The sequence below is a fragment of the Saimiri boliviensis genome, chromosome 11, assembly GCF_048565385.1.
Source record: "Saimiri boliviensis isolate mSaiBol1 chromosome 11, mSaiBol1.pri, whole genome shotgun sequence".
NCBI lineage: Eukaryota > Metazoa > Chordata > Mammalia > Primates > Cebidae > Saimiri > Saimiri boliviensis.
Window position 1 is genome coordinate 90,715,335 of NC_133459.1, and position 24,092 is coordinate 90,739,426.

Consider the following 24,092-nt stretch of genomic DNA (forward strand, 5'->3'; position numbering starts at 1 on the left):
AGGCTTTTTCTCAGGGGCGGCCTTCTCTTCTCAATGGCCTGAAACCTCCATCAATTCCCATGAAATTTACGGGGAACACAAGGCTGTCCCTAACATTGGTGGCGCCGGGACTGGCGCGCGTGGGTTGCACACGTCGGTCACTGAGCCACGTGCAGTGATGCCACCTGAGGTGCGCACACCGCACGTTGTGGCTCACCTGTGGAGGCTGGGACACGCACATGCTGCACGCTGTGGCTCACCTGCGGAGGCTGGGACACGCGCACACTGCACGTTGTGGCTCACCTGTGGAGCCTGGGACACGCGCACACTGCACGCTGTGGCTCACCTGTGGAGGCTGGGACACGCGCACACCACACACTGTGGCTCGCCTGTAGAAGTGTGGCCTCGAGCACACCGCACGTGCCTAACGGCTTGGCTTGCCTGTCGCGGTGGCTTGGCTTTGCTGTTCCTGGCTTAGCGTAGTGTTCCTCGCTTGGCTTCATATTCCTAGCTTTGACTGACGTTTCCTCCCTCACATTCCTTTGCTGGGCTTGACCTTTTATCTGCTGAGCTTGGCATTCCCCTGGCTGGGCTGGGTGCTTCCTTGGGTTGGAGTGGGCTCTCCCTGGGTGGGCGTGGGCTTTCCCTGGGTGGGCTGGGCTGGGCTGGGCTCCCCTCCTGGGGTGGGCAGGTTTGGGCTAGGATTGACCTTTCTCTTCAACCAGGTTGGAAACCCGGAGTTTCCTGCTAGTTGGTCAACCTGGTTCGTAGAGGCGATCTGCCCGCTACTACTGGCATCCCCTGGCTGTTAAAAGCAGATGGTGGCTGAGGTTTGTTCAAAGCCGGCTGCCTCCGCTATGAAGAAGCCCTTTGGTCTCAGGAGCAAGATGGGCAAATGGTGCTGCCACTGCTTCTCCTGCTGCAGGGGGAGCGGCAAGAGCAACGTGGGCACTTGGGCAGACTATGACGACAGTGCCTTCGAGGAGCCAAGGTACTAGGTCCGGCGAGAAGACCTGGACAAGCTCCACAGAGCCGCCTGGTGGGGTAAAGTCCCCAGAGCCGATCTCATCGTCATGCTCAGGAGCACTGATGTGAATGAGATGGACAAGGAATAAAGGTAACTGGGCCTCGCTGAGAGGAGGCAGGATGGTGGGGATGTGCCCTACTGGTGTGGGGGCGGTGGCGGGGTGCGCGGCTTTATCGTCTCTGCAGGCCCCACACCATCCTGGCTGTGGAAACCTCAGAGGGGTCAGGGCACAGGCCTCTTTATGAGCAGCAACGTGAAAACAAAACTTTAACTTATTTCCAATCAAATTATAATTTCCCTCGTAGAACACTAATAGACTGTCTTAAAGTGATGTACCTCGCAAAATTAAATCGTTGCGGTGGATTATTTTTAATGTACACATTTTAAAACAATGTTATATACATTATAGAAAGGTATATATTGAGAACTAAGTTCCATAGTATATCAACTTCTGGCTAAATATTCTTCAAATAAAATTCAATATGTGTTTCATATCAATGTATCCTATGTAAATATGTTATTTACTGAGAAACCTTAGAAGGAAAATAAATGGGAAGATGGTTTGTGTCTTTGAATAGGAAGACTCATTTCTCTTAAGATATGAGCTCTTTCTGCGGGTGTTGAACAATGAGAACACATGGACACGGGGAGGGGAGCACTACACATTGGGGTGCGTTGGGGGAAATGGGGGGAGGGACGGGGTTGGAGAGGTGGGGAGAGATAGCATGAGGAGAAATGACAGATATAGGTGAGGGGAAGGAAGGCAGCAAATCACACTGCCATGTGTGTACCTATGCAACAGTCTTGCATGTTCTTCACATGTACCCCAAAACCTAAAATGCAATTAAAAAAAATTTTAAAAAAAAGATGTGAGCTCTTTCTGTATTTATCACTTTTACCTAAACCAAATGAAAATAGCAAAGTTTTAGCATTTTTAAATTAGGCATGCTGTTATTGTGATAAATTAATTTTTTTGTAGCAGAATAGAAAAAGATTTGCTTTCCATATGTCAAAATTTACATGTGATATTTCCACAAATTGTTTACTAACAGCTGAAAAGACATAAATGAGCAGAACAGAATAGGAAATCTGGAAATAGTCAAATGTATGTAAGAATTTAGTCCTTGATAAAGGTGATTTTTATATTAGTAAAAAACTTAATTATTCCTAAGTGAAATGCATGCTGTTTGGAGAAACCTAGCTAGATTTTTATGTGACAAAAATAAATTCCTGGAGTATAGAGTAAAAAACTTTAAATACACAAAATGTGAAAAGTACCAGAAAAAAAACACAAATGCCTATTTATATATGCATATATAAATATTTAGGTGAAGTCTTTGTCCCCCAGGCTGGAGTATAGTGGTGTGATCTCGGCTCACTGCAAACTCTGTCTCCCAGGTTTAAGCAATTCTCTGCCTCAGCCTCTCGAGTAGCTGGGATTACAGGTGCCCGTCACCATGCCCGGCTATTTGTTTTTGTATTTTTAGTAGAGATGGGTTTCATCATCTTGGCCAGGTCTTGAACTCTTGAACTTGTGATCCACCTGCCTTGGCCCCCCAAAATGCTGAGATTACAGATGTGAGCCACTGTGCCCGGCCTATATATGCAGATGTATTTTTATGTTCACAATGACCTTCCTAAGAACCTCCCAAAGCAAGTATTCTGAAGGTTGGCTTGGCAAAATAAAAAACATCTGTATATAAGGCAAACATTAACAGAGGTCCAACATCTTTACAAAACATGTATTTTCATTTTACAGAGAATTCTTTCAAGTCAACCAAAAGACAACTAAATAAACTCAATTTAAAATTGGGCAAAGTTATTTCTTTGTATGTCTACCGGTGATCTACGCACTTAGGAAAACATAGTGTTCTGGTAAGAGAAGGAATTTAAGTTAGAAGAGGAATAAAATACTGTTTTCTATTTCACAGAAATTAGAAAATACTGTTTAGAAATTAGAAAATATTTTCTAGTTTCTAACAGAATTAGCAAATACTGTTTTCTAATTCTAATTTAAGTTAGAAGAGGAATGACAGGCCAGGTGCAGTGATTCATGCCTGTAATCTCAGCACTTTGGGAGGTCAAGGAAGGTGGATCATGATTTCAGAATTTGAGACCAGCCAGGCCAGCATGGTGAAAGCCTGTCTCTACTAAAAATACAAAACTTTGCCGGACCTGGGCCTAGGGGCGAGTACTCATAATCTCAGATACTTGGGAGACTGAGGCAGGAGAATTGCTTCAACCTGGGAGGCATAGGTTGCCGTGAGCCAAGATTGTGCCACTGCACTCTGGTCTGGGGACACAGCGAGACTCCCTCTCAAAAAAAAAAAAAAAAAAAAAAAAGGGAATGGAATATGGTTTTCTATCCACAAAGTGTGTGAGGATGAAGAACAGTGGTATTTACACAGTTGCTTAAAGTTTAAGTTGCTGTGACTTTTCAAATAGATACTTTGGTGGTAAGAACTCTATTTTTAAAATGTATATGCCTTTTACCCATCAATTTCATTATTCTGAAATAGCTTTAAGAAATGTATACATCTTTTTTTTTAAGTATTGCTTATAATAGCAATGTATTGAGAAGAACTCATATGAAGATTTTATGAACAAATTTCAGTGCATCCATGGCATGGAATAATATGTAACCATTGAGGGTGTCAATAGATAGAGATAGGTTGACATGCAAAGATGTAATTTGGTATATAAAGTGAAGAAAAAAGTCTGTTTTACATATACACAAACAATCTGCTTTTGTGTTAGCTGAAAAGATGTATAAAATAGGATCAAATTTATTTCTGGGTATTTGTGAGTGAAGTTTTTCCCCTTCTCTTATCTGTGATTTCTGCAATGAACGTCTCAAAAGTTTTAGTTAAGTTTCAGTAGTCATGAAATAATCCTTGGGAAGAGAAATATGCTACTTGCATAGATACAAATAGTTTCTCACATTCTATTATTTATTTTTATTTCTGTGGGTGGGTATCTTCTGTAAACTTTTACCCTATCCAGAAGTAGAGGGAATCTGTTTACCTGTTCCTGTAGATTTTATTGTATATACGTTTTATTATATATTTATCTTCTCCTTATATATAATGTGTAAAAACTGTGGATTAATGGTTTTACTTTAGTTATATATGAAAATTAAAATAGCAAATATAACTGATTATTACTATTACAAATGTATTCCTCTACAGGAGTTTTTTTTTAAATATTGAACTCACCAGCTGTATGCTTTCAATCTATTTATTCACCAAACATAAGGCAGACACCTATTTTGTGGCAGGCATATTCTACTGTCTCACACCTATTACATGGCAGGCATGTTCTACTCCCTCTCAGTGTCCTTCATCTTTGAAAACTTCATGTTTACATACTGGGGCTGGGCAAACTGAGAGATTTTAAATTGGGGTATTAGAACTTAATCTCAGTTGAAGCTTTTTCTCTCTCCTTTCAAACAAAAGCGTTTCTGAAGGTAGAAATAGTAAAAAGATAACCTTTAATTGCCCTTTAAAATTTATAACAATCTTGGATAAAGACTGTTTTAGTACTTTTAAGAACTAAAATGGGATACATGAACAGCAGCCACAAAAAAAGAATGAGAGCATGTCCTTTACAGGGACATGGATGATGTTGGAGGCCATTATCCTTAGCAAACTAACACAGGAACAGAAAACACCAGATAGCACATGTTCTCACTTACAGGTGAGAGCGTAATGATGAGAACACACAGACACCTACAGGGGAGCAGCACACTGTCTGGGCCTATCAGACGGTGGGGGTTGGGAGGAGGGAAAGCAGCAGGAAATAGAAGGAACAGGTAGCAGGCTTCATATCTGGGTTATGAAACAATCTGTAAAACCCCCCTTGGCACACATTTACCTATGTAACAAAACCACGCATCCTGCACAGGTATCACTGGATGTAAACGTTGAAGAAACTCCACAAATAGTTTTCTAAATCCTTTTTTAAAAAAGAAAATTGATGATAGTCTTAAATCCTAATATTAATGATTGGAAATACCTGATTTACGTACATTCTGTAATTCTGAGTATTGAAAAAAATGAGACATACTTAGTCATTTAAATCTCAAGTTTTCTTTGGCTTAAAGTTTTTTGAAAACCAAAGTAAGAATTAGTTTATTTTAGAAATGTGTTTTTGTTTTCACCTCAGCCTTCTTATTTCATAGTTCTTTTAAGAACTAAAATTCATCTAAATGCCAGTCATCGGACTAGAACTGTGCCAGACCTGTTATTTTATAACGTGGCCTACCTAATGTAAGGTACCAGGGATTGTAAGATGCCTCATTATTTTACATCCCAATAAGAGAATTATTTAAATGCTGCCAATTACAGTTAGAGTAAATCATGAATTACAAGTGGTATTCCAGTGTAAGAAATGTTCAAATGTGGAATCATCTTAGAATCACTAAAATAGAATGTTACCTGTAATCCTTAAAACATACCTCAAAGTGTAGGTACAATTGTATTATCTCACTCAATTCACGTCTCCAGTAGTAGTAGTAAAAATTATAATATCTGGCAATTATTGAGCTGTTGTGTTAGGAACTATTCTCTGTCTTTTGTGTAGAGTCTCATTTAAGTATTACAGTGGTTTTCTCTGAGAAAGTTACTATTTTCATTCCCATTTTATTGTTGAGGAAATTGAGATACAAAAAGGCTAAGCAACATCTAGGAAGTGACAGAGCGGAAAGAGGATTCCAGCCCAAGTTGAATGGAATCCAAGGGCTATGCTCTTTCTGTTCAAATAGGCTGCTCTTTCACTCATACAGTGAGTAATGGGGGGGGGGGGGGTAATAAATAGTATACTTTCTTCAAAGGAAAATCCAATGTTTGTTTTGAAGGCAGAGTAATAGCAGACGGTTCAGTGTTTGCAATGACATGAATTGCTGAGGTGGCTGTAGATAGTGCACTACAATTTCCTAAAAAGTCTTCTCACTCCCATAGAACTGCCCTCCATTTGGCCTCTGCCAATGGGAATTCAGAAATAGTAAAACTCTTGCTGTACAGAAGATATGAACTTCATGCCTTTGACAGCAAAAAGAGGACAGCTCTAATAAAGGTATGCAGTAGCCGACTGTATTGGCATGAGATGGATTTGATTTCAATATGTAGAATAAAGATGAGTTTTCTCATTTAAATATAGCTAGTTGGTGAAATCTGTGGAATATTTCTTTTGAGTTCCTAGGATTTATGATTTGTTTTTGGTCTAATACTGACAGGCCGTACAGTGCCAAGAAGATGAATGTGTGTTAACGTTGCTAGAACATGGCACTGACCCAAACCTTCCGGATGTGTATGGCAATACCGCGCTACACTACACAGTCTACAATGAAGACAAATTACTGGCCAAAGCACTGCTTTTATACGGTGCTGATATTGAAGCAAAAAACAAGGTATAGATCTATCAATTTTATTTTCAAAATACTGAAATGCAATTGTTTTAACACTGACCTCCTGTGTAAGGGTTAGTTTTCTGTATTTGGAAGCTCAAGCATACCTGAATGAAAATATTTTGAAATGACTCAATTGTCTAAGATTTTATTTTAAATATTTTTAAATTTAAAGAAGAATTAGAGGGTACAACTTTTTAAAAAATGTACCTGTGGTAAATTTCTTTTTTTGAAAACACTGAAATTGTAAAAGGTAATACTTGTTTTTTCCAATTTTTCTTTCCCAGGTTTTTTGTTTGTTTGTTTGTTTGTTTAGTCTTCCTAATGACTGTAAAATAGTAAAATTTGCCCTGGAAATAATTTTTACATTAAAACTCCAAGAAAACAAAAACATGTTTCAGTGAATAGAAATCTTGCTGCTTTGGCAAATTTCTAAGAAAAGTAATCGATATGAAGTGATGTATCTTGAGTGGCAAGGCTTAAGGTAGCTCTGATTGCTCATGAGGGAGAAATGGAATGGGGAGAAGAGAGCAATCAGAAATATCAAGGCTAGTTTGGAAATTAGGTAATGGAGGGGAAAGACCATGAAACAGTTGTGTGTGTGTGTGTGTGTGTGTGTGTGTGTGTGTGTTTATGGTGGTGGTGGTGGTGGTATTCATTTGTTTCTTTTGTATGGTGAGACAGAGTTCTCTTCAGTTTTAGAGAATGAGTTTTCAGTTTGGGAGAGGGAATTAGTTATAACTTGCCTGGAGATCAATGTTAGGAGGCCTCTGAGGAACCAGATTGGCAGTGAATAGGTGGTAATGTAGTGGGAAACCCTTGAGCAGAGGGAATAACAGGTACTTAACTGACTCATGATCCTCTTCTGGTAGAAATAGCCAACTAGAGTCTCAATTCTGCTTTTTAATCTAGAATGTCTTGATGGGAAGGTGGGAGATAAGGAGCTTATAAATAACAAGATCAAGTTGTATTTTGAGTTTACTAGACCCTGTTCTTCTCTTACCTGGGAAAATTATGTGGTGTTTTCAGCAAATGAATCTCTCTCCTACTCTTTTCTCGTTTTGGCCAAATCCTCAAATGATAAAGGGAATTGGTCATGTGGCTAAGAGAGGACACTGAAGTAATTATCTATTGCACTAGTTTTCAGCTAGAATTGTGCATCCCAGTAACCTGAGGAAAATTTTTAAATAATCTACAAGCCTAGGCTCTCCCCTGAAGATTTTCATAAAGTAAGTCTAATAAATCCTGGGCATGTATGTTTCAAAAGGTTTCCTTGAAGCCAGGCATGGTGGTGAATGGCTGTAGTCTCAGCTGCTGGGGAGGCTGAGTGGGAAAATTGCTTGAGCTCAGGAGTTTGAGTCTAGCCTGGGCAACATAATGAGACCTTTCTCTAAACAACGATGACAAATTCCTCAAAATCTGGATACACTCCTGCTGAGGAATCACTGAATAAATAAGTGTAATACATAAATTCTTACATCTCAGAAACTTAAGATCTCTAGAATAGTTGCAGTTGGAGTTGGATATGTGCTAATTCCTTTATATCTTTCATTTCCCATAATACTAGTTTGACTTTTTTGGGGGGTGGGGGACAAGGTCTCTGCCAGGCTGGAGTGCAGTAGTGTGATCAGAGCTCACTGCAGCCTCGACCTCCCCAAGCTCAGGTGGTCCTTCAACCTCAGTTTTTGTATTTTTTTTTTTCTGAAGTAGAGATGAGTTTTTTGCCATGTTGCACAGGCCAGTCTTGAACTCCTGGGCTCAAGTGATTCACCTGCTTCAGGCTTTCAAAATGCTAGGATTACAGGTGTGAGCCACCATTGCTGGCCTAATCTGACTTTTATCTCTGTGGTTGGGATGTTAAAATGAATATTACTGGCAGTATCAATCAGCTGACGGAATAATACCTTCTCCTAACATCAGTTATTCACTGCCATTCAGAAGGTCTTTAGAAATTTGCAGTGAGTAGTCTTCAATAAGTAGAGGATGGTCCTCTCAGGATTTTGTTTCTCTTTGTTACCATTCAAGTGCTTAGCTCAGTAAGTTGTTAGTAAGATCAGAGTTTTCTCAGTTAGAATTGTAGCAAATTCTAATCCTCTTTGATCAATTGAAGCTGTATTATTGACTATCCAGTATCTCTCTAAATGGTGTTGGGAAAACTGACTAGCAGTGTGCAGAAAGCAGAAACTGGACCCCTTCCTGACACCTTACACTAAAATTAATTCCAGATGGATTAACAATCTAAACATAAGTCTTAACACCATAAACACCCTAGAAGAAAACCTAGGCAAAACCATTCAGGACATAGGCATAGGCAAGGACTTTATGGCTGAAACACCAAAAGCAATGGCAACAAAAGCCAAAATAGACAAATGGAATCTAATTAAACTCCAGAGCTTCTGTACAGCAAAGGAAACAATCATTAGTGTGAACTGGCAACCAACAGAATGGGAAAAAAATTTTGCAATCTGCCCATCTGACAAAAGGCTAATATCCAGAATGTGCAAAGAACTAAAACAGATTTATAAGAAAACAAAGAAACCCAATCAAAAGTGGGCAAAGGATATGAACAGACACTTTACAAAAGAAGACATATATGAGCCCAACAAACATATTAAAAAATGCTCATCAGCACTGGTCATTAGAGAAATGCAAATCAAATCCACATTGAGATATAATCTCACACCAGTTAGAATGGTGGTCTTTAAAAAACCTGGAGACAACAGATGCTGGAGAGGATGTAGAGAAATAGGAACATTTTTATACTGTTGGTGGGATTGCAAATTAGTTCAACCATTGTGGAAGACAGTGTGGCAATTTCTCAAGGACCTAGAAATAGAAATTCCATTTGACCCAGCAATCTATTACTGGGTATATACCCAAATAATTATAAATTGTTCTTTTATAAAGACAAATGAACACATATGATCATTGTGGCACTGTTTGCAATAGCAAAGACCTGGAACCAACTCAAATGTCCATCAATTATAGACTGGATAAACAAAATGTGGCACATATACACCTTGAAATACTATGCAGCCATAAAAAATGATGAGTTCATGTCCTTCGTAGGGACATGGATGAATCTGGAAACCATCATTTTAGCAAACAGACACAAGAACAGGAAACCATACACCACATATTATCACTCAAAGGTGGGTGTTGAACAATGAGAACACATGGACACAGGGAGGGGAGCATCAGAGACTGTGGTCGGTTGAGTGGGGGCTAGGAGAGGGACAGCAGGTGGATGGGGAGGGTAGGGAGGGATAATGAGGGGAGAAATACAAGATAGAGGAGATAGGGGGATGAAGGCAGCAAACCACCTTGCCATGTATGTAACTATGCAACAATCCTGCATGATTTGCACATGCACCCCAGAACCTAAAGTACAATAAAAAATAAAAAATAAAACATTTGTAGAGCATTTGCTTAATCAAGGTGGCAGTTTTAAACACTGAAAACCATGGAGTTATTAAGACTACATATAGGGATTCTGTAAATTTGGTTTCAGTAGTTCTATGAACTGATTATTTATTTAGTTATCAATCTGGAAAACTTAAATACAAATTGATTTTAAATGAATAAATGTTGGAAAAATTGTTGAAATGGGCAGTATGAGACTTAGTAGCAATATTTATTTTATGTTGGAGGTTGATCTTTTGGTAAAACATGAAACTAAAGAAATATTTTACAAATTCTTGCTTTATACCCAACAATTTGTTTTAGAGTTTGAGAATATAGAGCTAAAAGACACAGCTCTTTGTTTAGATGGAAAAAATATTATCATCCAATAATACCATGCCAAATGCTGGCATAGAAGCAAAGATTCCTGGAACCAGTAAGTGTTTAAACTGAGTGTTTGAGATGATCAGAGTTAATGTGTTGAGGCAGAAGAGAGGTGTCTCCAAGGGAAAGAGCAGTGTGTGAGAAAGCACCGAAGAGTAAGAAGGAAGTGACTATAATTTGTTTACTTTCTATGAGTGTAAGTTTATAGGATCTTATATAGTTTCCAGTTCAGTTGAGAAGTACGGAATTTTTTGAATCAAATATCATTTTTGCTTTTATTGTTTTACAGTGTGGCCTCATGCCACTTTCACTTGCTGTATACGGACAAAAAGAGAAAATGATGAAATTTTTAATCAAGAAAAAAGCTAATGTAAATGCAATTGATAAATTTGGAAGGTATAGTTATTTTTTTAAATCTCTATGTTGTAGAATGATAGCAGTCACTCAAGTCATAAACATTTATAAGATTAACTTATTGCAACATAGTGATCAGGATCAACAAATCAGTTAAGTAGAGAAACAATTAGACTGGGCAACATAAAGAACAGTTTTAGTGGGATTCCTCTTACTACATTGACTGATGTTATTATGTGACATTTTTGGTTATATGATTTATGTTAGCTAAATGGATTTCATATTTGTCTCATGAAGTGTGAACTTTAACTTTTAGTTTACTTATCACTTAGTATTGAACTTAACTCTTTCTAGTAGTTTTTAATCTCTATGTCTTATATGCTTTTCCACTAATACACTTTAGTAAACATAAATAGGAGTTGATAATCATTTTGTCTTTTGAGTAACTCTGTGATAAGTTGCTTTCTTTGAAGAATATTAATGTTAGCTTATGCCTCCAAGACAATTAATTTCTATTCCCACATACTGTAAGTTCATCAGCTCTTGTTTTAATTCCAGTGTATTTTGATGTTTTTATTATTTATTTATTTATTTATTTTTGAGACAGAGTCTCGCTCTGTCACCAGGCACCAGGCTGGAGTGCAGTGGTACCATCTCTGCTCACTGCAAACTCCACCTCCCAGGTTCAAGCAATTTTCCTGCCTCGGCCTCTGAGTAGCTGAGATTATAAGCACGCTTCACCATGCCCAGCTAATTTTTGTATTTCTTAGTACAGACTGGGTTTCACTATGTTGGTCAGGATGGTCTCAATCTCTTTACCTTGTGATCCGCCTGCCTCAGCCTCCCAAAGTGCTGGGATTACAAGTGTGAGCCACTTTGCCTGGCCTTATTTTTAATTGGTATGGAGAGAGGAAGTAAAGATAGTTTTAAGTGGGTACACTGTTCCTTGAATGAAGGCAAGGTGTAGGTGGGTGATAAGAGAAAAGAGCTAGGCTTCGGATTCACACAAGACTGGGTTTAATTCCTAGCTTTCTTACTTGATAGGTGTGTGACCTTGGCAATGTTATTTACCACCAAATGTGTTGTCATATATGAAAAGGAGGAGAATATCTCCTTCAAAATTGCCTGTGCATAAGCAAGAAAGATGTGCCTGTGCGGCATTTAATTCAGTGCCCAGCACATGCTTATTGGCATCATTAACTGAAACTATTATGACTACTGTTTTCACCATTGTTATTAATATTACTGCTTTCTGCATGCAGATAGCTCTTATGTGACCCCACAGCTGATTTTCTGTTACTGTATATCAGTCTAGGGAAGCTGGAAGGAAATCTTTACTTAAATCTTTGTTCACTTCAGATAAGTGGCCCTAGCATAGTTTCTTGCCCATCAAAGGCCTTTAAATTAGCAGCTTCTACTATTTAACACCCCACTGAGATAAGAGGTTTTCTTTTTGTCCCTTCACCTTGGTGGTATTTTACAGAGATTAACACTTGAGCACCCAAAATGCTTATGTCTTTTAGTGCATGCAAATGTTTAATTCTGCATTGACAGGCAAGATACTAAATGGGTAAAGTATGCCAGATTAGCTTACAACTTTATTACAGTTAGGGAAAAATTACCTCTCTGTCATTTTAGGACTGTGCTTATACTTGCCGTATGTTGTGGATCAGCAAGTATGGTTGGCCTTCTACTTGATCAAGATATTGATGTATTTTGTCAAGATAAATCTGGAAAAACTGCCAGGGATTATGCTGTGTCTAGTCAACATAATATGTAAGTGTTTACATGAAAAGTCTAGTTAACACTAAATTAAGGCTTAAAATAATTACAATGATTGCATCTTATATATCAAGTGCGATGTAGTAGTTTGGTTTGGGTAATTTTAAAGTGGCAATGAGTTAGTCCCCTGAGTCAGCTAGAAATCAAGCAAAAGGTAGACTGGTTAGAAGTACCAGCGTGTGCAGGATTCTTTATCTCAGGACTTGTAAGACCTTTATGTTTACAGATTCAAACATTGTTCATTTCATCCAAGTATAACACCTATGAATGAGATAAAAAATAGTGTCACATCTTTCATTTTTTTTTTGATTAGTTATTTGGGTCTTGAAATGTCCAGTTTATCAGAAAGTCAGTTACTGTCTTCTGAAGACTATCTCTTACATACTCTTTGAATTTTTCAAGAACCAAAGGGATTTACTAAATCCAAGGAAGACAATCCCTTTTATCAAATCAGAAGGACTAGAAACAAAGGGCATTCCAATCATTCTGTTGTTTCTGTTGATTCTGTTGCATTTTTGCCCCTGAAACTGGTCCTGCTCCCTGGTAATCGTTGATCTTTGACACCAAGATGCCCTTACTGATTCAGATCCCTGAGGTCTTCATGGTGATTAATACAGAGATGTTGAAGTTACAGTGTTTTTTAAATTCACATACCTATGCTTATATGCTCAGCTATTATTCCCAAAGCACCAGCACCATACTCTGGCAATGTGACTTTATCCACACACAACATGAGCTAATTGACCATCACCCCCATGTACAGCCTAGACTTAGCTGAGACCTTCATGGTAAGAGATCCTTTCAGGCCTTTGTTGGTCTTTTCTGTAACAGATATTCATTGGGCTTGTTCTAAATGGTCAGAGAGGTTGAAATAATGTGGCAGGAAGAGATCAGTGTTTCTTTCTTCTTTGCTACCAGTTCTGTACCCTCATGTACCTTTATATCCTGTATAATACCTGAGGCAGTAGAAAGTCCCATATTTACCTTCCCCATAGCAGCAGACTCCCAGTTGTGATTGGCCCCTTGACTGATCTGTTTTAAATAATAATGAAAATTGCCCAAGCTACGTGCATCTCTACCTCAATATTTAAAAGTATTTTCAAATTCTACCTCACAGGAAGCCATTGAAGAGAATTCTCAGAATCTCAAGTAGGTTAGCTGGACTTAACAGAGCCATACCTTGTCCATGTCTCATCACTGAATGTAGGGAATCCATGAGCCCCACACATTGGGTGCCAGAACATAGGGATCCATAAGCCCCACACGTTGGGTGCCAGAATGTAGGGCTCCATGAGCCCCACATTGGGCACCAGAATGTAGGGAGCCACCCCTACATCACCTGTGGGTACCCTGAGTTCGGTGGTGACAAAGGAATGAGAAAAAGACAGATTAAGAGAGACAATGGGACCAGAGGGCCATCACTTATTACTTCGGAGGTGACAGTGAAATCCCCAAGCTCTGACCATCCACTCTATTTATTGGTTACAATCACTTTGATCTACAGGGTAGGGGTGGAGTAATGGTGGGGAGAGGATGATGGTGGAGTGAACCAGTGAGCCAGAACTGAATCAGTGAACTGGAACTGGTGTGTCATTCTAAGGATTGATAACAGTGGCAGTTTGGGGGTTTCACAAAAGAAGAACATGTGGTTATCTTTAGCTTGTTATCTAAGTACAGCTGATGGAACACAGACCTTACAAGGAGCCCACAAGTCTGGCTACATCATAGTGCTACGAAGGCTTTTTATAGCCTTGAGCACAATGTTTATGGTAACAGAGCCAAGGTCACCCTGAACTGGAACATGAGGCATGAAGAGGCCTTCCTCCTCAGAGGCCTCCTGTGGCCTTCTGCAGAGTATTATTCCCTGCTTATATATTACTCATAACCAATTTATGTAGGTACTCTGTACGTTCTTTCTAATCACATGTAAAAGTATAACTTTCTGCTTGCTTCAGCAGCACACATTCTCAAATTGAAACAATAGAGAGAAAATTAGCATGGCTTCCTGCATAAGGAGCTCACACAGATTTTTGAAGCATTCCATATTTTGCACAGTCACTGGAAGGTCATTTGACTGTTTGCTGACTAGCTATAACGCAACAGAGTGATTCAAAGCAAAATGGGTGTCACCAAAATATTGAAATTGTTATTTGTACTGCAAAAATAGTCATGTAAGGTGGTCTATGAGATAACACTGGAACTGAATAATGTGTGTGGTGTTGTGTGCAAAATATGTTGTTAGTATGTATGTCGAAAACTTGCAACTTCTTCATGGAACCTAAAAATAAATGAAAGTAGGGTTTTGGTCTCTCATGTCAGCTGGAGACGAACGTGGATATAAAGCATCATCCTGACAAACATCTGCTGTTTGAGAGTTTGAGTCTATAGGGAAGGATCATTGGTCCAAGCCAGGTCTTAACATCCATTGGTTTTTTTGTCCTTAGTGTGATTGATAGACTCCATAATAGTGGACAATCATGTCATCTACTTTAAGGAGATATTTATCAATAAATTTAGTTACAAACTGTGAAATAGTTGAGATGCCCTGAACTATGAGCCACAAAGAGTAGGACAACTAATAAGCAAAATTAGGACTTAATAACATTTCCTGAAAACAGCAACCTTTTCATATTGGAACCTATGCACAAAATACAGATTGGGTTTTATTTGAAATTCCAATATGATTTCAGTCACAAAATTTAGGAACAGATTATTCCATTGCTTTAATATTTCTGTGAGCTTTTAAAAAATGTTATCTTGTTAAATCTTTATAACAATCTAGTGAAATAAGGCAGCAAAGTTCTTATTTTGTAGAAGACGACATTGAGCCCAAGAGGAGCAACTTGTCCAAGAACAAATAGCTGTTCATTATGCAGCTAGGACTTATGCAGAGTTAGTACACATTATGTCAGACTAATGCGAGTTAACTTACTGGGTCATAGTGCCCTTGATTTATGACTATTTCACTTTACTCTTTTTCTTGTTTATGATAAGTTTGTAAAATGTACACATAGGTGGATGGAATAATATTGTTAAGTTCTGATATTCTGATATGGTTTGAATTACTCTAAGCATTTCACATTTGGTAAGTATTTTTTTATCTCAGTATTAAAAGTCTTTTTATTTATTACATTTTTATACACAGAATTTGCCAATTACTTTCAGACTACAAAGAAAAACAGATGTCAAAAGGTTTTCTGAATACAGCAATCCAGGTAAGACTTCTGATAGTGAGTTACTTTAGGCCAGTTGTCAGCAGGCTTTTTGGCACCAGGGACCGGTTTTGTGGAAGACAGTTTTTCCATGGACTAGGGAAAGGTTGAGGTCGTTTCAGGATTATTCAATCACATCACATTTATTTTGCTACTTTATACTATTAATACATTGTAATATATAATGAAATAATTATGCAACTTACCGTAATGTAGAATCAGTGGGAGCTCTGAGCTTCTTTTCCTACAAATAGATGGTCCGATCTTGGGACAAAGGGAGACAGTGACAGATCATACGACATTAGATTCTCATAAGCAGCACATGATCTAGATCCCTCATGTGGGCAGTTCACAACAAGGTTCATGTTTCAGTGAGGATCTAATGCTGTCCCTGATCTGACAAGAGGCAGAGCTCAGGCAGTAAGATGAGGCAGGGGTGTGGCTGTAAATACAGATGACATTTCCTTGGTTTGCCTCCTGCTCACTTCCTCCTGTGTAGTGAGGTTCCTAATAGACCATGGACAGGTACCAATCTGTGAAGCACTGGTCAGGAAACATATGCTTGTACCAGCAAGGTCTCACTATTGCTGACTTCACTCCTCCTAATTTGAAATGAAAAGAGATATATTTACTTTGTTGGAACAAGATGTGTTCTTCTATCTGTGGGCTAATTGTCATGATAACAGTAATTTTGTTAGAACAAGATGCTCGGCTAGCATTCATCAAAAGATTGTCATAATAAATATACAAATTGCACAACTCTAGGCTCAGCAGATGATAGTAAAAGAAGAAAATGTTTCACAATAACAAAAATGCTAGTATGCTACCTAGATGTGGACACCTAATACATTGTACAATCCAGATTGTATAAGGACACCTTTAATTTAGCCATCTATTTATCAGAGAGCTTTTGATAACAAGGAGACAAAGATGAAATTGATGTAATTTTGATCTTTAAGGTGCTCATAACACAATTGTCTCTATTTCATTTCTGTGCTTTTTCAACAGAATTGACAAAGAAAACATTTTTATTTATGTTTTAACTTGTCCACTTAACAAATAACTATGAAATGTTTTTTAGATACATTTTTTCTAATGCTACAGAATACAAATAAAAATACAGAGAGGAGCTCGTTATTATGATTATCATTTTTTATTATTTTGCTACTTTATTCAGTGCTTGCTGTGTGCTAGATGCCCACTGGAAACTTATAATTATGATTATTTATTATATTGATTATGTGCCAGACATAACTGATGAGTAATGAAAGCTTTTTGAATAAAGGTAGGTAGGACTGAAGGTAAGCATTCAGACTGAGTAGAATGTTTCACGGTAAAGAAGCAGAAGAATGATGATTGGCAGAAGGAAGATGTAACAAGATTGTGTGTCTGCTGGAAGGAACTTCTAACGTGATTCCCTCTGGGAGGAAGAGCAGCAAGTGCAGAAGACAAGATGCTTGAGTGAGCTTTGTGGGGTTTGTGAGCAGTTCACTTTTGCTAGTACCAAAAGTGTGAGATATGAGAGGTTGGGAGTGAGATGAATACTCAGCTAAGGCAAGTTTATAATAGACTTTTTAATACTATAGAAACGAGTAGGTCTTCAGCCTTGGTCATCATGGTGGAACCCCATCTCTACTAAAAATACAAAAATTAGCCGAGTGTGGTAGCCAGCATGTGTAATCCCAGCTAATTGGGAGACTGAGGCACAAGAATCACTTGAACCTGGGAGGCAGAGGTTGCAGTGAGCTGTTGTGCCACTGCACATCAGCCTAGGCAAAAGGGTAAGACTTTATCTCCATAAATAAAGGAATGAATGAATGAATGAATGAATGAATGAATGAAATGAACAGCTCTTATCTGGTGGGCCATGGGAATTTTACCAGTAGAATGCTTTGGACTGCACATACTAGATGAGCAGTCACTAAAACAGTAGGAATCAGAGTTGTTTGGGTTGTTCAGTGATATCCCAGGATCCCACTTGTCCCTCTTTCAGCTGTGTTGTTGGCAGTGTTTTATTATGTCTCCTTTCATAGTTGGCTAATCCGCAACAGCTCCAAACATCTTGTTCTCACAACACAACATCACAAGGGCTTCTTTTCTTCACGGTGTCTTTTAAATGGGTAGAAAACTTAGAAGCATGCAAGGGGCTTCCTGTAACATTTCACTGGATGGGTCACACCACATGCACATCCCAAAACCAGGCACTGGGAAAGCGGAGAAGTGATTAGCTTAGAATACTCATTTATCTTTCTGAAGCTGAGGAGGGGAATTGGGATAATAAACATCCCAATAGACTTGTGTTTCTTCTGCAAGAAAGAATAAGGAAAGGCTATAGGTAGGGAGCCAGCAGTGCTTGCTGCAGAGGCTTATTGGAGAAATTTGAGTAGGGGAGTCACAAGATTAAATTTGAGTATTAAGGCATTCTGGTTATGGTGTAAAAGTGGCTAGCAAGCTTTTCCTGTAAAGGACGAGGTGGGAAATATTTTAGACTATGTGGTCTCTGTTGTGTCTAGTTAACCCTGCTGTTGTAGTGTGAAAACCACCACGGATAACATGTAAGCAAATAGGCATGACTGAGATCCAAGAAAACTTTATTTACAAAGCCATAAGGCAGACTGGATTTGGCCTGTGGCCTGTAGCTTGCTGACCCCTCATAAAGGATTGATGGAAGGTAACCATGTAAAGAAACCAGGAGACAAAGGAAGCTTTTGCAGTAGTAGTCAGCTACAGTTTCCTTGTCACACATCCTTGAACTAGTGTCAATGTAGTAAGAGGTTTTAACCCATGCATGGTGAAAAAAAAGAAACTTAGGAATCTCAGTTACTCATTTAAAAATGTTGGTCTTTTTTGTGGTGTTATGTCTTTTTCATTTGTTTTGCTTAAATTTTTTTATGTAAGAAATAACATTAATAGTTGGCCATTTTTATTTAAATAAAAGCCATTTTCTAAATGTTTATGCTCCAAATGGCAGTGGGAATATAAAGCAGAGACAGAAGAGAGGTATAGTTAATATGATTTAGTGATAATTGAATAAGAAAAGTTTGGGGGATAGAGAGAAAGCTCAGATGATGCACTGGTTTCCAGATTGTACACTAACATTTAACCTGGACATGAGGAAGGAGTAGGAAATTTTCTGGTGAATACAGAAGAGTAAACAGTAGCAAGAATGACTAACTTTTTTCTATGCATATTTAATGGAATATTCATACAGGGTATTTTGAGTAGGTATTTGGATAATCGCATTTATAACTTGCATCCTACTAGTTTGACTCTTAATAATAAGCATTGTCAAAGATCCAAGAATCTGAAAGTTGATGATAAATGTCCATGTGTATCATCATCAATGACCGAAAGTCAGCATCCACAAAATAGGGACAGATGAACTTAATAGATAAAGATGAATGTCTGAGTTGTGTTTCTCTTAGGGACTGACATTCTCTATTACCTGTGGGACTCACAGCTGCCAGGAAAGAAAGAGAGCAAGAAACCTATTGAAGAAGCATGGCAGATTCAGTCCTGGAGTGCCCTGTTTGGCTTCATGTCTTAGTTCTGACTTGTAACAAATTATTTTCCGTAAAATGTGCTTTGTGTTTTTCCCCTCTTGCAGCATGTGAACAAACAGAATCCCTTTAGTAGGGCATTTTTGTATTCTTTCTTGAAACAAAGCAACATGTAAATAACAAAGAGAAGAAAGTAAGAGAAAGAGTATTTTTTGTATAGGCTAGCATTTAGCATAAACTTGGGAATGAGTACCAGGATTATACTTAGAACTTAGGGATGGGATGGGAAAACCTGATAGAAATCTATATTTAATATAAACATTTCAGTACATTGGGTAAAACTTTTATGAAAATACATCAAAGGATCTTTGATCCACTAAACCAGGAGCTGGTCAGCTTTTTCTGCAAAGACTCAGTTAGTAAATATTTTAGGCTTTGTGGGCTATATATATTTATTTTTTTTGAGATAGGGTCTCACTCTGTCTCCCAGGCTGTAGTGCATGGCTGACTGCAGTCTTGACTTTCTGGGCTCTAGTGATCCTCCTGTCTCAGCCTCTCTACTAGCTGGGACCACAGGTGTGCAACATCACACCCAGGTAATGGACTCTATGGACTATAAAGTGAATAAGCATGGCTGTGCTCCAAGATACTTTACTTAGAAAAACAGGCAGTGGGCTGGATTTGGCCCACAAGTGCTAATTTGCTGATCCTTGTGCTAAAAGGAAGGTGCTGCTAATGCAGTGAATCTTATTTGTAAAAGTGCTCTGCATGTGTGACATTCTTCTTCCTTTGAAATAAGGATATATTTAAGTAGTCACCTCACCACATTTTTCAACAGTAACTTCATATAATTTTTAACATTTCATTTATAAAATATGATTATTTTCTGCTTTTCTTCTATTTTATTCCTGTTAATACCATTCAGTATTTTTCTGTGATTATTACTTTGTATATTTGATGAGTATCAACTATCCTAGAATTGGCTGATTTTTATCAAGCAAGAAATACTCTCTTTGAAACTTTTAGTATTCCTTGGTCTTTATGTGTAAGCATGAATATGATAACCAGCTTTTGTAATTTAGAAATGTTCCAGGGGTCTTTTAGTTCTATAATTTTAAGAATTTAGTACCTCAGTCTAGGATTTTTTAACACTATAAGTTTATCATTTTTATAACCGTTAAAATATATAATTGCTATATAAAATTTGAAAACTACTGTTTCTTGTCTATCACATTTCCATGACTGACTCCCAATTATGATCTCTTTAAAAGAACTATCTACACTCATGAACTCAGATTTTCTTTCCATTCAGTCTTGATCTCATGCCAGTAAGTCTTCAAATTCAACACTCCTCCAAGGTTATTGTTCTCAAGGTTATCACTTATCTTTTTCTCTAATAAATCTAGGGATTTTTTCTAACACCTCATTTTATGTAATCTGTCAGCAATATTAAACCAAATGAGGACATCTCCTCCCTAATAGCATCTTCAATTAGCCTGCTGAAGGACCTCACTCCCTCAGGCCTCCTGCCTTTCTAGTCCTTTTGTCATGGTCTGTTTACTTGCTTCTCAACTTTCTCCTTTTGCACATTGTTGTTTCCTAGGGCTCAGTCCTCAATCTTTTCTCGTTACTTTTTTTTTCTTTTTTTGAAATGGAGTCTTGCTCTGTCACCTAGGCTGGAGTTCAGTGGTGCAATCTTGGCTCATTACAACCTCCGCCTCCTGGATTCAAGCGATTCTTCTGCCCCAGCCTTCTGAGTAGCTGGGATTACAGGTGCATGCCAGCATGCCAAGCTAATTTTTGTATTTTTAGTAGGGACAAGGTTTCCCCATGTTGGCCAGGCTGGTATCAACCTCCTGAATTCAGGTGATCTGCCTGCCTTGGTCTCACAAAGTGTTGGGGTTTCAGGCACTAGCCACCGTGCCCGGCCCCTTATGACTTTTTCTTTTTCTTTTTTTAATTATTGATTTTATTTTAGGTGCATATTATATCTGGCATTTCTTCCCATGCTAGCCCTTCCCACCTTCCCCCCTCCACTGTCTCTCCCCTACCCCTCCCAATTGCCTCCAATGTGTGATGTACCTCTCCCTGAGTCCATGTGTTCTTGTTGTTCAAAACCCACCTATGAGTGAGAACATACGGTGTTTGCCTTTCTGTTCTTGTGTCAGTTTGTTGAAATGTTGGTTTCCAGATTCATCCAAGTCTCTACAAAGGACACGAACTCATCGTTTTTTATGAGTGTGTAGTATTCCATGGTGTATATGTACCACATTTTCTTTGTCCAGTCTATCATTGATGGGCATTTGTGTTGGTTTCAGGTCTTTGCTATTGTACACAGGCTGCTATCAACATATGTGTGCATGTGTCTTTAGAGTAGAACAATTTATAGTTCTTTGGGTATATACCCAATAGTGAGATTGCTGGGTCAAATGGAATTTCTATTCCTAGATCCTTGAGAAATTTCCACACTGTCTTCCACAATGGCTGAACTATTTTACACTCCCACCAACTGTGTAAGAGTATTCCTATTTCTCCACATCGTCTCCAGCATCTGTTGTCTTCAATTTTTTAAAGATCAACATTCTAACTGGCGTGAGATGATATCTCAGTGTGGTTTTGATTTGCATTTCTCTAATGACCAGTGATGATGAGCATTTTTTCATATGTTTGTTGGCCTCAAATATGTCCTCTTTTGAAAAGTGTCTGTTCATATCTTTCGCCCACCTTGAATGGGGTTGTGTTTTTCTTGTATATCTGTTTTAGGTCTTTGTTGATTCTGGATATTAGCCCTTTGTCAGATGGGTAGATTGCAAACATTTTTTCCCATTCTCTTGATTGCTGATTCATGCAATGCTGATTTCTTTTGCTGTACAGAAGCTCTGGAGTTTAATAAGATCCCATTTGTCTATCCTGGATTTTATTGCCATTGCTTTTGGTGTTTTAGTCACGAAGTCCTTGCCTATGCCTATGTCCAGGATGGTTTTGCCTGTTTCCTTCTAGTGTTTTTATCATGTTAGGTTTTATGTTTAAATCTTTGATCCTTCTTGAGTTAGTTTTAGTGTAAGGTGACAAATAGGGGTCCAGTTTCTGCTTTCTGCACATTGCTAGCCAGTTTTCCCAACACCACTTATTAAACATGGAATCCTTTCCCCGTTGTTGTTTTTGCCAGGTTTGTCAAAGACCAGATGGTTCTAGATGTGTGGTGCTTTAGATGTGTGTTCTGGGGTCTTTGTTTTGTTCCATTGGTTTATGTCTCTGTTTTGGTACCAGTGGCATGCTGTTTTGATTACTGTAGCCTCTATATAGTTTGAAGTCTGGCAGTGTGATGCCCCCAGCTTTGTTATTTTTTCTCAGGATTGTCTTGGCTATGTGGGGTCTCTTGTGATTCCATATAAAGTTTAAAGTGGTTTTTTCCAGTTCTGTGAAGAAGGTCATTGGAAGCTTGATGAGGATAGCATTGAATCTATAGATTACTTTGGGCAGTATGACCATTTTGACCTATTGATTCTTCCTAACTATGAGCATGGAATGTTTCTCCATCTGTTTGTCTCCTCTCTTATTTCATTTGTTGTTCTCCTTGAAGAGGTCCTTTACATCCTTTATTAGTTATATTCCTAGGTATTTTATTCTCTTTGTAGTAATTGTGAATGGGAGTTCCTTCTTGATTTGGCTCTCTGTTTGCCTGTGATTGATATATAAGAATGCTTGTGATTTCTGCACATTATTTTGTATTCTGAGACTTTGTGGAAGTTGCTTATCAGTTTGAGAAGATTTTGGGCAGAGACGATGGGGACTTTTAGATATACAATCATGTCATCTGCAAATAGAGACAGTTTGACTTCTTTCTTTCCTAATTGAATACACTTTATTTCTTTTTCTTGGCTGATTGCTCTGACTAGAACTTCCAATACTATGTTGAATAGGAGTGGTAAGAGGGCATCCTTGTCTAGTGCCTGATTTCAAAGGGAATTCTTCCAGCTCTTGCCCGTTCAGTAGGATATTGGCTGTAGGTTTGTCATATATAGCTTTTATCATTTTATGATACATTCTATCAATACCTAGTTTATTGAGAGTTTTGTTTTGTTTCGTTTTTTTAAAACATGAAGAGCTGTTGAATTTTGTCAAAGGCCTTCTCTGCATCTATTGAGAAAATCATGTGGTTTTTGTCTTTGGTTCTGTTTATGTGGTGATTTACATTTATAGACTTGCGTATGTTGAACCAGCCTTGCAGCCCCAGAGTGAAGCCTACTTGATCATGATGGATAAGCTTTTTGATGTGCTGTTGCAATCCATTTGACAGTATGCTATTGAATATTTTAGCATCTGTGTTCATCATGGAGATTGGCCTGACCTTTTTTTTTTTTTTTTTTTTTTTTTTTTGAGTCTCTGCCGGGTTTTTGTATCAGGATGATGATGGTCTCATAAAATGATTTAGGAAGGATTCCTTCTTTGTATATTGTTTGGGTAAGTTTCAGAATGAATGGTCCTAGCTCCTCTTTGTATGTCTGGTAGAATTCAGCTGTGATCACCTCTGGGCCTGTACTGTTTTTGGTTGGTAGGCTATTAATTGCTACCTCAACTTCAGCCCTTGTTATTGGTCTGTTCAAGGTTTCAACTTGTTCCTGGTTTGGGCTTGGGAGGATGTAAGTGTCCAGGAATTTATCCTTTTTTTCCAGGTTTACTGGTTTATGTGCATAGAAGTATTTGTAGTAATCTCTGATTGTAGTTTGAATTTCTGTAGAATTAGTGGTGATATCCCTTTTATCGGTTTTTATTGCATCTATATGATTCTTTTCCCTTTTCTATTTAATTAACTCTGCTAGGGGTCTATTTTGTTGATCCTTTCAAAAAACCAGCTTCTGAGCAGAACGTATATTCTGTGGATTTGGGGTGGAGATTTCTGTAGATGTCCATTAGGTCTGCTTGGTCCAGATCTGAGTTCAAGTCCTGGACATCCTTGTTAATTTTCTGTCTCGTTGATATGTCTGATATTAACAATGGAGTGTTAAAGTCTCCCACTATTACTGTGTGGGAGTCTAAGTCTCTTT

The 24,092-nt window shown here is 38.3% G+C and overlaps 1 non-coding gene and 1 pseudogene across 1 annotated transcript; both read left to right on the forward strand.

The window, feature by feature from the left end:
• The first annotated feature begins 797 nt into the window (after window positions 1-797).
• LOC141580300 (uncharacterized) lies at window positions 798-15,640 on the forward strand (annotated as a pseudogene).
• LOC141580498 (U6 spliceosomal RNA) lies at window positions 14,279-14,382 on the forward strand. Its single transcript, XR_012512666.1, has one exon. It is a non-coding gene; the product is annotated as a U6 spliceosomal RNA (small nuclear RNA).
• Window positions 15,641-24,092: the final 8,452 nt, after the last annotated feature.